The sequence below is a fragment of the Choloepus didactylus genome, chromosome 24 (assembly GCF_015220235.1).
Source record: "Choloepus didactylus isolate mChoDid1 chromosome 24, mChoDid1.pri, whole genome shotgun sequence".
Lineage (NCBI taxonomy): Eukaryota > Metazoa > Chordata > Mammalia > Pilosa > Megalonychidae > Choloepus > Choloepus didactylus.
This window is the reverse complement of record NC_051330.1, coordinates 16,470,874-16,485,867: the sequence shown is the minus strand read 5'-3', so window position 1 is coordinate 16,485,867 and position 14,994 is coordinate 16,470,874. Positions and strand designations below refer to the sequence as shown.

At 42.3% G+C, this 14,994-nt stretch overlaps 1 protein-coding gene across 1 annotated transcript in view; it reads left to right on the top strand.

Annotated features, from left to right (window-relative positions):
* LOC119519918 (solute carrier family 22 member 3-like) overlaps window positions 1–14,994 on the top strand; it is a 111,734-nt gene that overhangs the window by 96,439 nt on the left and 301 nt on the right. The gene's annotated exons all lie outside the window — the stretch shown is intronic.

Below are 14,994 nucleotides of genomic sequence, written 5' to 3'. Positions count from 1 at the left end.
TTCCTAGACCTTTACCCTTTTCTTCCCCTTCTGGGACACCAATGAGTCTTATATTCGGACGTTTCATATTATCTATCATATCCCTGAGGTCCATTTCGATTTTTTCAATTTTTTTCCCCATTCTTTCTTTTATGCTTTCATTTTCCATTCTGTCATCTTCCAGGTCACTGATTCGTTGTTCAACTTCCTCTAGTGTTGTAGTATGAGTGTCCAGAATCTTTTTAATTTCGTCAACAGTTTCTTTAATTTCCATAAGATCATCCATTTTTTTTATTTAGTCTTGCAATGTCTTCTTTATGCTCTTCTAGGGTCTTATTGATTTCCTTTGTATCCCGTACTATGGTCTCATTGTTCATCTTTAGTTCTTTGAGTAGCTGCTCTAGGTGCTGTGTCTCTTCTGGTATTTTGATTTGGGTGCTTGGGCTTGGGTTTTCCATATCGTCTGGTTTTTTCATATGCTTTGTAATTTTCTGTTGTTTTTGGCCTCGTGGCATTTGCTGAGCTTGATAGGGTTCTTTTAGGATTTGTAGACCAATTGAAGTCCTTATCTCTAATTTATCAGATCTACAGCTTCGTGGAGTACACTTTCTCTAACTAACCAGCAGGTGGCGTCCACGAGCCACCTGTTCTCCACAAGCCAGTTCTCCCCTGCTTAGCCTTTTTGGTGAGTGGGGGAGTGAGTCTTGTGGGGTCCAATTGGTGTACCAAGCTTGCGTGTGTAGTTGGTGTTGCCTGCCCTGTATATGGGGCGTGTTTCTGGGCAGTCAGGGAGGGGGGGTGGCCCTAACAATCAAATCTCCCTGGTGATCCTAGAGTTTTAAAGCTGCTGCAATAGTCTAATCCTTCAATTCAGTCCTGCCACAGTTTGTCTCTGCCACTGACCCACAAGTCCTTGGTATTGGCGTATGGCTCCTGAGACTTGCACGTGGGCCCCTCTTCCAGGCCGTGCACCCTGGGTCCTCTGTTGAGGGATGACTGTGCTATGTCACAGGTGAGTGCCGTCCCCCCAGGGCAGTTCTGGGCTGCTGGGCTGTGTAGAGAGGCTCCCAGTCTGCTGAAATGATGGCTGAATGGGGCTTTGTTAATTCACACTGCTCCACCTTCCCAACTCTGGGACAATCAGCTGAGGTTGCAGGGAAGGCTAATGTCCACGCCCAGTTTTGTGGTGTGTGCCTGTTATTTGAAGCACTTCCGTCACACTGGATTGTCTGGGGCAGCTCTGGGCTATGGGGCTGGCGATGGGCAGGAGTGTTTCCTGTCCACCAGGATGATGGCTGTGAGTGGACACCCCCCTTTTCTTGGGAAGTTGTGGTGTTTAGTGAATTTTCTCAGCCACTGGATTATTGCCTTTTGTCTCAGAGCTCTCTTAGTTCTGCTCTTGACTTGACCTGCCTAAATTGCAAGTCTTTGAAGCTTTCTGTATTGGGCTTCTTAGAGTAATTGTTTTAGAAAAAGAAAAAAGGATTTAAAAAAAAAAAAAAAGGGTCCTCCTCAGAGATCTAATGGGTTATTGAAATGCTAATAGACAAAGCAACCAGGGCCATTAAGGAAAGGTCCACAGGGCAGAGAGATCAGCTTTTCTTTGGGATTTGCGTATGCGCCTCAGGGCCTGAGCTCGGGCCTGAGGTCTGCCCTTCCCCTTTCTATGTTCACCAGAACTCCAAAAATCCTCCGCTTTTATTTTGGAGTTTTTCGTGTTGTTTTTTTTCTATGCCTGTCTCCTCTCTGCTGGGCTGGCTGCTCTCAGATTCTCTGGTGTCTGGTCTCCGTCTATCTATGGTTGGAGTCTGGATCAGTAGAATGAGTTTCCGATAAGGGCAGCCACTGCAGTTCTCCCTTCTCCTTCCCGGAGCTGACAGCCCCTCCTCCCCCGGGACTGAGCCTGGCAGGGAGGGGCGTGGGTCCCCTGGCCGCAAAAACTTACAGATTTCGCTGATCTCAGCAGTTCCACGTTTTCATGAGTGTTGTATGAAGTATGCCCAAAGTCAGATTGCTCTGTGGTGTCCTGCAGTATCTTCTGAATGCCTCTGTTTGCTTGACTCCTCCATGCCCAAGACCAGATTGTGCTCCCATTTATGCTGTCCCTAGCACCCTTTGAAGCACTTGCCACATCTTTTGATTTCAGCATGAGATGATCTCCTCTATTACAGACCCCAAGCTCCAGGATGTATGAACTGCATTGTATGGCTCACACTAACCCTAACTTTACCACTAGTAGCCAACACAGTGCTGGGGCATTTATGCTTTCAGTACACACTCTCTGATCACCCAATATGTGCAGGCAATGTGCTGGAGATATGAGCTTACTGCCTAGAGGGAAGACAGGCAATCACAAATCAGTGCAACCTGGTCAAGGAGAAAGGCTCGTCAATAAGAAGGTGGCTAGATAAAATGCTCAAAATCATGGCTTTGGGAATCTGACAGTTCTAGTTTCATATCCTGATTGTGCCACTGACTGGTTAGGTGACTTTGCACATGTTTCGAAATTTCCCCTAAGTCTAGGTGCTGTCTGTAAAACAGGGATAGTAAAAGCTTTTACATAGTCATGGAATCCATCCTGGTTGAGTTGCTTTTGTAAAATTTCAGCACATTTCTGGTGGTGGGAAATCTTTGAAGGCTTCTTGAGACCAACACAGATGCCTCAAGTTGTGGTGTTCCATGGGTAATCTCTCGGCTATGATTGTTTCTGGCTGTGTCACTGTGTTGTGGCAGCTAGCAGGATCTAGGGTCCTATAACACAGTGCCCACACTTGCCAGGCTCAGGTACCACAATAACATAACTCAAAAAGTATTCAATGAGATATTTCTGGAAAGATAGTGGAATAGGAGAGGCAGAGCAAACTTCTCCCCCATGGGATAACTACAGAAAAGCCAGAAAACAACCAGGGCAGCAATTCTAAGGTATGAATGGCCAGAGAAGGACCTCTACAATATATAGCGGGGACGTAGTTGAAAGAGTGGAGAAATTACATCTGAAAGGATGAGGTGATTTCATTCAACTGGGACCACTGCTGGCACTGGCAGCTGCAAGCCAGCCAGCTGAGAAGGAGGGGAGGGAGGAGTTCCCCACTCCCACCTACCCATCTCAGCAATTAGGTGGAGAGATAACCCTTCTCAGCCCTGTGGCCAGGAGCTCCCATGAGGGAACTCGGGAACCTACAGACCTGTATTGAGCACGCACAGAAAACTTGGTGCATCTACTCCTCCTCCAAGAAGGCCCATGGTGGGCATGGGTGAAAGGTGGGGGTAAGCGAGGGGGTCACACGGAAACATCAGGAGCCCCTGCCAACCACAGAGGCTTGTGGGTACATGGTGGGCAGGGAACTTGGGGCTGATTAGGAGGCAAGGCACTTTTTTTTTTTTTTTTAATAAATTCACTTCTCATCTTGGTTATTTATTGAAAACCTGCACTGGCAAAATGCCAGTTATATTTATGTATTAAGTTGAAGATAAAGAATTTTTAAAAACAGCATCATATAGCATACATTTAAAACAAGAATTCTAATAAAATATCTTTTTGTAATTTTATACAAATGGATTAAATATCATGAAAACGGGATACTGAGGTCTTTTCATGTATTGATTTTTTTTGCCTGTTTTTATGTTGTCCCACTTGCTACGCATGTTTTTTTTCCTTTTAATATATATATATTTTATTGAGATTGTTCACATACCATACAAAGATCCAAAGTGCACAATCAATTGCCCATGATACCATCATACAGCTGTGCATCCATCAACACATTTTTTTTTCAATTTTTAGAACACTTTCATTACTCCAGAAAGGAAATAAAGAAAAACAAGGAGACTCAAATCCTCTCTTACCCCTAACCACCTCCCCCTCCATTATTGATTCATAGTTTTAGTATAGTACACTTGTTACTATTGATGAAAGGATGTTAAAATACTACTGACTGTAGTATATAGTTTGCAATAGGTATATAGTTTTTTCCTATATGCTCCTCTATTATTAACTTCTAGTTATAGTGACATACATTTGTTCTAGTTTGTGAGAGAGATTTCTAATATTTTTACAGTTAATCATGGACATTGTCCACTACAAGATTCACTGTTTTATACATTCCCATCTTTTAACTTCCAACTTTGCTTCTAGTGACATACGTGATTCTGAGCTTACCCTTTCCACCACCTTCACAAACCTTTCTGCACTGTTAGTTATTCTCACAACATGCTACCATCACCCCTGTCCATTTCCAAACATTTACGGTACCCTAGTTGAACATTCTGCTCATAATAAGCAACTATTCCCCGTTCTTTAGTCTCATTCTATATCCTGGTAACTTATATTTCATGTCTATGAGTTTACATATTATAATTAGTTCATATCAGTGAGACACTGCAATATTTGCCTTTATGTGTCTTATTTCACTCAATATAGTGCCCTCAAGGTTTCTTCATCAACTCCTTTCTTTTAAGGCGGTTTGGTTCACACACCATACATTCTTCTCTAAGTAAGCAATCATTGGTTCCCTGTATAGTCATGTATTTATGTATTGAGCATCATCGCCACTATCTATATAAGGACATCTACATTTCTTCCACAAAGAAGGAGAGAGTCAAAGAAAGCAGAGAGAAAAAAGAAAAAGAAAAGAGAAAGAGAAAAAGGCAACAACAACAAAAACATGACAGCTAGAAAGCAACAAAAGGAAAGATAGCATTAACCTAAAGCAGAATAGTCAGACAACTTCACCAATGCCAGGAGCTCCATATTCTTCCCCTATCCGCCCACCCCGTATGCATTTAGCTTTGGTGTATTGCCTTTGTTATATTAAAGGAAGCATAATACAATGTTTCCATTAATGATAGTCTCTAGTTTGCATTGACCATATTTTGCCCCCAATCCCACCCTATTTTTAATACCTTGCAATGTTGACATTCATTTGTTCTACCTCACGTAAAAAAATATTTGTACCTTTTATTACAATTGTTGAGCACCCTAGGTTTCCCTGAGTTACACAGTCCCAGTCTTTATCCTTCGTCTTTTGTTCCGGTGTCCCACATGGTCCCAACCTTCCTCTTTCAAACATACTCACAAAAATCTTTGTTCAGTGTACTTACATTGCTGTGCTACTATCTCCCAAAATTTTTTCCAAACCTCTCACTCCCGTCTTTTCCTTTCTGTCTGTAGTGCTTCCTTTAGTGTTTCCTGTAGAGCAGGTATCTTGTTCACAAACCCTGTCATTGTCTGTTTGAGACTATTTTAAGCTCTCCCTCATATGTGAAGGACAGTTTTGTTGAATATGGGATTCTTGGTTGGTTTTTCCTTTCAGCATCTTAAATATATGATACCACTTCCTTCTTGCCTCCATGGTTCTGCTGAGAAATTTGCACATAGTCTTATCAAGCTTCCTTTGTATGTGATGGATGACCTTTCTCTTGCTGCTTTCAAGAGTCTCTCTTTGTCTTTGATGTTTGATAATCTGATTATTAAGCATCTTGACATAGGCCTATTCAGATATACTCTGTTTGGGGTATGCTACACTTCTTGGATCCATAATTTTATGTCTTTTATAAAAGATGGGAAATTTTCATTGATCATTTCCTCTATTACTGCATCTGCCTTTTTCCCCTTCTCTTCTCCTTCTGGGACACCCATGAAATGTACATTCATGTATTTCATGTTGTCATTCAATTCCCTGAGATGTTGCTCATATTTTTCCATTCTTTTCCCTATCTGTTCTTTCGTGTGTAGGTTTTCAGGTATCTTCTTCTCCAGTTCCTGAGTGTTTCCTTCTGCCTCTTGAGATCTGCTGTTGTATGTTTCCATTTTGTGTCTTTCATCTCTTGTGTTTTGCCTTTGATTTCCATAGATTCTGCCAGTTGTTTTTTTGAACTTTCAATTTCTACTTTATATACACCCAGTGTTTTCTTTATAGCCTTCATCTCTTTTGCCATATCTGCCCTAAACTTTTTGAATTTATTTAGCATCAGTTATTTCAATTCCTGTATCTCAGTTGAAGTGTAAGTTTATTCCTTTGACTGGGCCATAACTTCATTTTTCTTAGTGTAGGTTGTAATTTTCTGTTGTCTACGCATCTGGCTTCCTTGGTTACTCCAATCAGGTTTTCACAGACCAGAACAGGCTCAGGTTCCAGAGGGATGAAATATTCAGTACCTGGTTTTCCTGAAGGTGTGTCTTAGAGGACTGACACACCCTGTTAGGCCTCAGGTCACTGCACTTTTCTGCCCAGCAGTGTCAGCCTGTCACTCCTGACTGGTGTAAGGAGGTGTGGCCCATGGCTGTTTTCCCTCAGGCTCTGGGTTCTGAATGGAAGGCGGGTAGTAGATCTGGGTACCACTTTTTCCTCTTAGGGAAGATATGTCCCATAGGGAGTTTTCATTTGCAAAAAAATATGTTCTTTGTCTTTCTGACTCTGCCATCTCCACCCTTGTCTGGGTCAGAGTGCTGCAAGCTGAAAATGGCTGAGGCTTTCTCCACTGAGCTGCCCAGGTTGAGAGAGAAAAAGGGACAGAGAGCCCCCTTTCAGGGTCAGTCCACGGCCCCAGTTTCACCCATTGGCCAGAATAGCAACCTAAGTCCCCTGGCTCTTCAAGGTGAGTCATCACTAAAAGCCTCCGTCTGCTTATTGGGGATTTGTAGCTTGCATTGAGCATCTACATTTGCCAATTAAAACCCCAGTTGGAGCTGGACAGAGCTATATTCACTTGTTCAGAGAGTGCTGCTCTCTATCACAGTGAGGCTTTGCTGTTCGGGCTGCTGTGGGGGGAGGGGGTTCCCAGCTTGGATCTGCAGTCTCTGCTCACAGATTCCATGCTGTGATCTCAGGCATTCCTCCCAATCCGGGTTGGTGCATGATGTGTGGACAGTCACACTTGTCCCCCTATAGTTATTCCAGATCATTTACTAGTTGTTCCTGGTTGTTTCTTAGTTGCGCAGTGAAACCTAGAGTGTTCAACAATTGTGATAAAATGTACCAATATGTTTTTACATGAGGGAGAACAAATGAATGTCAACCTTGCAAGGTGTTAAAAATAGGGAGGTATTGGGGGAAAAATATAATCAATGTAAACTAGAGACTATAATTAACAGAAACTCTGTATTATGCTTCGTCTAATATAACAAAGGTAATATACCAAGGCTAAATGCATATAAGAGGGGGGGCATTAGGGAGGGGTATGGGACTCTTGGCATTGATAATGTTGTCTGACTCTATATTCTACTTCAGTTTAATGTTATCTTTCCTTTTGTTGCTTCCTAGCTGTCATTTTTTTTTCTCTTTCCTTTTTCTTTTTCTTTTGTCTCTCTACCTTCTTTGACTCTTCCTCCTGCTTTGTGGAAGAAATGTAGATATCCTTATATAGATGGCAGTGAGGGAGGTGAATACATAAATACATAACTATACAGGGAACCATTGGTTGTTTATTTAGGATGGAATGTATGGTCCTAAATAAATCATCTTAAAAACAATGGGTTGATGAAGAAACCTTGAGGGCACTATATTGGGTGAAATAAGTCAGACACATAAGGACAAATATTGTAGGGTCTCACTAATATTAACTAATTATCATATGTTACCAGGATATAGAATAGGCTAAAGAATGGGGAGCAGTTGCTTATTATGAGCAGAGTGTTCAACTAGGTTGACTTAAATGTTTGGAAAGAACACTCTATTCATGGGGTGTAAAGGGTAAGCTCAGAGTCATGTATGTCACCAGAAGGAAAGTTGGAGGTTAAAAGATGGGAAAGTATAAAACAGTGAACCTTGTGGTGGACAATGTCCATGATTAACTATACAAATATTAGAAATCTCTTTCATGAATCAGAACAAATGTATGACACTATAACTAGAAGTTAATAATAGAGGGGCATGTAGGAAAAAATATACCTATTGCAAACTATATATTACAGTCAGTAGTACTTTAGCATTCTTTCATCAGTAGTAACAACTGTATTATACCAATACTGTGAGTCAACAATGGAGGGGGCTAGTTAGGGATATGGGAGGATTTGAGTTTCCTTTTTTTGTCTTTATTTCTTTTCTGGAGTAATGAAAATCTTCTAAAAATTGAAAAAAATTAATTGTGGTGATAGTTGCACAGCTGTATGATGGTACCGGGGGCAGATGGGGAATTAATGCATAATGGTGTACGGGGTTTCTGTTTGGGGAGATGGGAAAGTTTTAGGGGAAGGTGGTGAGGACACTGCAATATTGTGAATGTGATTAATCCCACTGCACGGTATGCTTGAGAGTGGTTGTGATGGGAAAGTCTATGTTGTATGTATGTTCCCACAACTTAACAACATCAACAACAACAAAAAAGAGCCACTAAAGAGACAATGACAATTAAATGCAATATGTGATCCTGGATCATATCTGGCAAGGGATGAGAAAAGCCTCAAAGGGACATTATTGTGACATATGAAAAAAAACTGGAATATAGAGTGTAAGCTTTATATCAATGCTAGATTTCTTGAACTTGATAATTGCATTTAAGGCGATTACATAGTGAATATCCTTGTTCATAGGAGATGCCCATGGCAATGTTAAGTGTTGAAAGAGCATGATATATACCACCTACACTCAAGTGTTCAGAAAACAGATGGATAAATAGACAAACATGCAGACAGACATATAATAGATAGCCAGATGGCTAGCTAGATTGATATGGCAAACGTGGCAAAATGTTAAAATTGGTGGATCTGGATAACTGGGAGGATTGGGTAGGGACCTGTTGAAGTTCTGTGTATGGGGTTTGTATTACATTTGTAACTGTCCTGTATGTTTGAAAGTATTTCAAAATAAACAGGGGAAAAAAAAAGACTAGCATGGCAATTTCATAGGATTCAACACAACAGTTACCCAGTATGGATAAATCATGATTTTTTTACCATTCTGCTATTGTTGAGCATTTTCTCCCTAGTTTTTCACTGTTCTAAGTAATACTGCAATACGCATCCTTGAAAATGCATTTAAAAAAATGCATTTTCTTCAAGATAGAGATACTAAAAAAGTGGAATTATGGACTGAAGAATATGCATATTTTAAATTTTTATGGATATTTCCAAATTGCACCCCCCCAAAAAATCTTACAATTTATGCTTGGATCAGCAGTGTATGTGAGGGTCTCTTTCCTAATACTGTACAAACACTGCAAGCTCCTGAAGGCTAGGACCAAGTATGCTACTCACTGCTATGGTGTATAGAATAATTCTTATCAATTACCTTGAGACATCCTCAAAGGTAGGGCCCATGTCTTGTTCACCTTTGTATCTTTCACATCCTTGGTATACCATCTGGGACAGGGTAAGAACTCAAAAATGCCTGCCTTTAGTTGACTGACTAACTGATTGATGGTTTGGTTGGATGTTCCCATGAAAACAGCTGCATGCGACTTACAAAGAGCTCCCTGAGTTGCATGCTTCGTTCTCTACTTTGATGCAGCATTCACTCTCCTGCATGCTTGCTCTCATGGCTATCAGCAACAGCCTACACTCAACAGGCTCAGCAGCCAAGTCTGCAGGCAGCCCCATTTTCCTACAGAAGAGTGTATGCTTAATGGAGCTGCTCCTATTTAAAGTGAGACACATGTCATTCAAATTAAATGCCATTCTATACCATCGTGCAATGGATATCAGGGCTCTACAACTGCCTCTGGCTCTGGGCACGGAGCTGGGTGTTGCCCTCAGTGCCCTGAAGTAACACAAGGTCCATTATGACTCTGCCAACATTAACTCACATTTCATCCTGTCCTGCCCCACTCACATCATCTGCCAAGTGTGGAAGTGCATCTCAGCATTGTGCCTCCTCCTTCCCCTCCCACACATTTCTGTTTCCCTTCCTTTCAAAGGACACATTCTCTGGGACCTGAAAGTTAATTTACTGAGTTACCTAAGGACTCTAGGCAGTTAATGCAGGGCAAAGCGTGGTCTGCGAGAAAGCAAGGCACTTTGTCATCTACTTAGGAAAAGAAATATCACTTGTCAAGAGTTTCAAGTTGCAATCCTATCAAGCCAGCATTACAAACCCACAAGTCAACAAATGCTGGCAGGGTAAATAGAACAGAAGCAAAGATATGGTCTTTGCCCCCAAAACATTTACCTTCTTGTTTGCGAGTCCAAACTACCATGCAATTAAGCAATCAAAATAAGCAACCCAGGATCTATACCTAACAGGAGTTGGGGCCAATAGTTGAGTAGTTAACTGAAAAATACTGAAGCAATGCATCAATCCTCCAAAACAAGAGTAGGGGAAAGAGAGGGTGCTCCTTCTGATACCCCCAGAGAAGGGCCCTGGGCTGCAGATGACTTGCCCGAGAGGCCTCACACAGTGGGAAGAATGCTGGAAAGAGGGAAATGGGGCTTTGGATCTGAAGATTCTTGTGAGTCTTCTCTAGGACCAGTCAATCATGACTTCATGGGAAGGTCTTGACTTTCTCTTTGGGGGCACTGTGGACATGTGTGCCTGAGTGTGGGGAGGATCTGCAAGAAAGCACAGGGATCTGGGGATGCCAAGGTCACCCAGGCAAGAAAGCCACATGGAACTGTGGGTTGGCTGTGACTAATCCAAGTTCAAGTGCTCTCAGGTAGCAAAAACCTCCTTCCTGTGCCTTCAGTGTTGCGGCTTCAGGGACCTGGCCTATGTGGCAATTACTAAGTGAGCCAAATGGCAGGAGGAAACACTACCTGAGACTGCTCATCCAAACAGAGGCCCTTGTGATCCTAAGGTTCCATGAAAAAGAAAAAGCCAAGAGGAAAATTAGAGAGACCCAAAGAGTGTGGGAGACAGCCATGTTTATCTCAGTGCCATCCCTGTAGATGCCTCGACTAACTTGAGCATTTAGATGATACTGTAATTTTCTTCTCCCATAAGTCTATAATCCCTGATCTTAGTGAATTATGACAGCAGCCATCCTATCCCCTTTTCTGGACTTTATTTTTGTCCAGTTTGTGGTGGGAATGAGTCACTGGATCCTGCCCCGTTCTCTGGGTTGGGTGTGTCCTTCTGGTGTACCCAATGGATGTTTCTCCAGGGAATATGAATCTTGAGGATGCAGGATGCAAGATGGGGGAAGGCGAGTCACGGACAGACAACAAGGCAGCCTCAGTTCAGCATCCTTAGGTCAGTGGAACCACCCTGTCTCCTGGCTCTTTCCCAAGGTCTTGGTGCTGGGTATTTTGTGGGAGTCACCCAACATCCTTCCAATACATCTTAATTTATTGCTTAGGTAAGAGTCAGATTCTATTGATAGCAATGAAAGAAGTCTGTTACTTTGCCCAAGAAGGAATCTGGGGGCCATCCTTCTGTCTTCTTCACCACTCCCCTCACTCCCAACCAAGAATCCTCTTGATTCTATTGCCTGAGTTTGCTCTATTGTAATGGCACGGCCTTAGGGTAGAGTCCCCCATGCTCCTGCTCAGCATCTGCAGGGTCCATGTGGTGTGGTGAAAAGGGTGTGAACTTAGAATCCCTTGGACTGAACACTGACCCTGCCTTGCACAGCCATGAGCCCCTCCCTGCCCAACCCCCCATGGGTCATTGGCCTCAGCTTCTTTCCCTCAATGATTGAATGGGAATAACACAGATGAAGTTAAAATAAACACCACCACAAGTGGTCTCAGAGATTTAGGGACTCACATTTTGCCAAGTTTTCTCTCTAGCTATCTTTTAACTCACTGCGTCTCCGTCAACATGGAACATTCCCATGTTACCGTGAAATACAGACCAGATGGACCCTGCCTCAAAAATCAAGCCATTTTATTCTGAACTTGGGATAAGTCTAAAGTGAAATGTATTTGTTCAGAGTGGAAGGTGGAAATGGCTGCCTGGTACACAGGAGTAAAAGGGAGTGCCTCCCCACCTGTGGATGTGAAAGCCGGCGTTTCAAAAGGCAGGCAGAATACAGGCTGTGATGCTCAAGTTTTGCAAGATATTATTATTGGAGGAAATGATTCAAAGATTTCTGTATTATCTCTTATAACCAAATGTGAATCCACAATTATTCCAAAATGAAAAGTTTAATTAAGAAAACAAAAAACCACAAAGTTAGGTGGAGTGATGCCTTTCTCCCAGGCTCTGTCTACCACTGCCCCATCACCAAAACTGGCTCCTCCCACTCCACCTTCCTAGGGGCCCTGATTTGAACAGGTACGTAATTTATCATCATATTGCATTTCCTCCACCCATGTCACTGTGAACCGGTGTGTTCATTCCAGCAGGTGTTGGCTGATCTCATCCCCAGAGGGCAGGAGGTTCAGGGGCTTTTAGGAACTCCTAACAGGCAAAAGCTGCCACCAGGCTTCCTTTAATACAACAAGGCAATTGAGAAAACCTTCTGTCATATTTTTTTAAAAATTCCAGTTTGTCAAATTTTGCAGTCTTGGCATTCCCCCCTGCTGCTCTCTGAAGGTAGGGCTGGTCTGGTGTGACTGCCTGGCAGCCCAGAGGGTTCTGGCTTCTTCTCAGCAGCCTTGCCTGGTTTCTGCCCTTCCTGGGCCCCTTCTAGATCTAACTAGTTGTCCCTGCCAGATTTGCTAACTCAACTAGGTGAGCTGGTGCAGCTGATGCCCAGTCATTTGAGGCAATAACCAGGAGCTGAGTGAGGACAGTAAGTATTTTTCCTGCAAAATCCTAGCTGATGCATACCGTATCAGGCACTGGTTTACAGAGAAATCCCAGGTGGCCATAAAACTGTGTGGCCTAAAGTGGAGATTTGATTTTGTTAAATTTGCCATTTGTTATTCATAAGATAATCACAAATAGGAAAGAAGAGGAAGTAGATGGACAAAAGGAAAAGGGTAAGGGCAGGAAGAGTGGCATCTATTTTCCCATATGTAAAAGACGAGGGGGAGGAAAAAGATAACTAACATTTACTAGGTCAGTTCACCACATCTGATGAGAGATGCTATTATTACCCCATTTTACAGATGAAGACACTGAGGCACAGAGAGAGGAGGCAACGTGTCCACATTCCCACAGGTGGGAAGTGGATGAGCTGGGATTTGAACCCAGAGTGACCCTAGAGCCAGGGTTGACTCTCTAGAGCTGCCAAAGACACTGAAATCCATGATTATATAATAGGGAGGAGGAAGAGAATTATTAGGGGTGGGGAAGAAATAAGAGAAAGATGGAGTGGAAGGAGCACAGGGAGACCTGTAGTCAACTCCTTTTCTGTAAAAAAGATAAAAAGTATGAACTGAAAGTTCTGCCTTGAAGATTAAAGATGCTGAAGTGTGTAAAGCATTGAACACCATGCCTGGGACTAGTGAGTGCTTTTCTTCTCCTCCTTCACAATAATAAGTAACAACATAATGAGAACAACCAAATACATCATTAAGAAACAGAGATAAACAGACTGGAAAGAAATGAGGGACAGATCCCCTGGTTGAGTAGTCACTTTGTAGGCAGTCCCAAACTTATTCTTGTTCCCACTTGACTTCTGCTGTTCAGATACAGTCAATGATAAAACAGCTGGACAATCTGGTTTCATTTGAGTCTAGATCTCAGAAGCCCATACGCTCTTTGGAGAACCCCAACAACACTTCAAACTTATACACAACTGGTCTTTCCATGGTTCAGGTAGACAGAGGTGTGTAAGTCTCCCTCCTTCTCTCCCAAACTTTTCTCCAAGGTTTCTGCTAAGTCACTATATGGCAGGACTGCTATTTTATCTCCTCTCTGTGGCCCATTCCAGTGGGGGTGCCAAGGAGAGCTCTAATAAAACAAAGGAAGCAAAGATCCTGCAGAAAAGACCCTGAAGTGCATAGACTATTGATCAGATCCCTAAAGAGTGCAGAGTTCATTGTTCAAACACACATCAACAGCCAGAATCTCCCACCTCTGCATATATGGGAGAAATACAACAAACAGAAAATTGTATCTTTTTTTATCAACTTTTAACTGATAATAATTTAACTTAAAAAGTTAAGCCTTCTCTCATCCTCAAATGCCGCCCACATGCTAGAACAAAGCTATAAAGTTTATAGTGCATAAAAGTGCTACTGTTTTCCTCCTTTTAACAAATGTGAGAGTGATGTGTTTTGCATGCGGTATCTCACTCAGGCACGAGTAGAGAAAGGCAGTTGTGTTTCTTTGTATCCTATACCCCATCCTTCATCTAGAGGTCATTAATCAAATTACATTCTGCCCACCAAGCACTATCTGGGCCCTGTACAAAAATTGAAATAAAAACATGGAATTAAACAATTAGCTGGAGCTGAGTAAACAAAATGGCAAACCCCCCCTTCCTCCCAGCAGTTCTCACTGCAGACACTCAGCTGCACAAACAAAAGCATGCACTGTCCCCGAGCGAGCCCACAGAGGTGCTGTAAAAAGAAATAGAGTTAAATAATCGAAAGCTGGCAATTCATCTTTTATTTTCCAGTACTTGAATCAGAGTCGGGAGTTTCCAAGACCAGCTGTCCTTCCCAATCCCAATCCACCTCTAGGTTCTTTTTATTTTATTTTGAAATAAATTCAAAGTTACAGAAACAGTTGCAAAAAAGAATACTAACCCCATACACAGAATTCCAGCATACCCTGACCCCCCCTCCCCCGATAGCTCAATCCACCAACTTTAACATGCTGTCACATCACTATTTCTTTCCCTCCCTCCCTCCCTATCTATCATCCATCATCTATTGCTCTGTCTTCTGAACATATGAGAGTTAGCTGCACACATCCTTGAACATACACTATAATTCACGTATACACTTCTCATGAACAAGAACATTCTTTCATGCAATCCCATTAAGCGCAGCTAAGAAGTACGAGAGATTCAACAATGATACAAAGCTTACATTCTATATTTCTTTTTCTCTAGGTTCTTTTTAATCAGAACCTCCACAGCCAACTAATTTCACCTCCTTGCACTCAGACCCATCCATAGTCCAGCCTTATCAGACCTTTCTGAATTTGGCAAAAGTTTGTTTCCTTTCCACCCATGTTTATTATTTCTGCTCTTTTCCCCACTTCTGTCATTTCTACTAAACTTGACCCATCTTTCAAGGCTCAG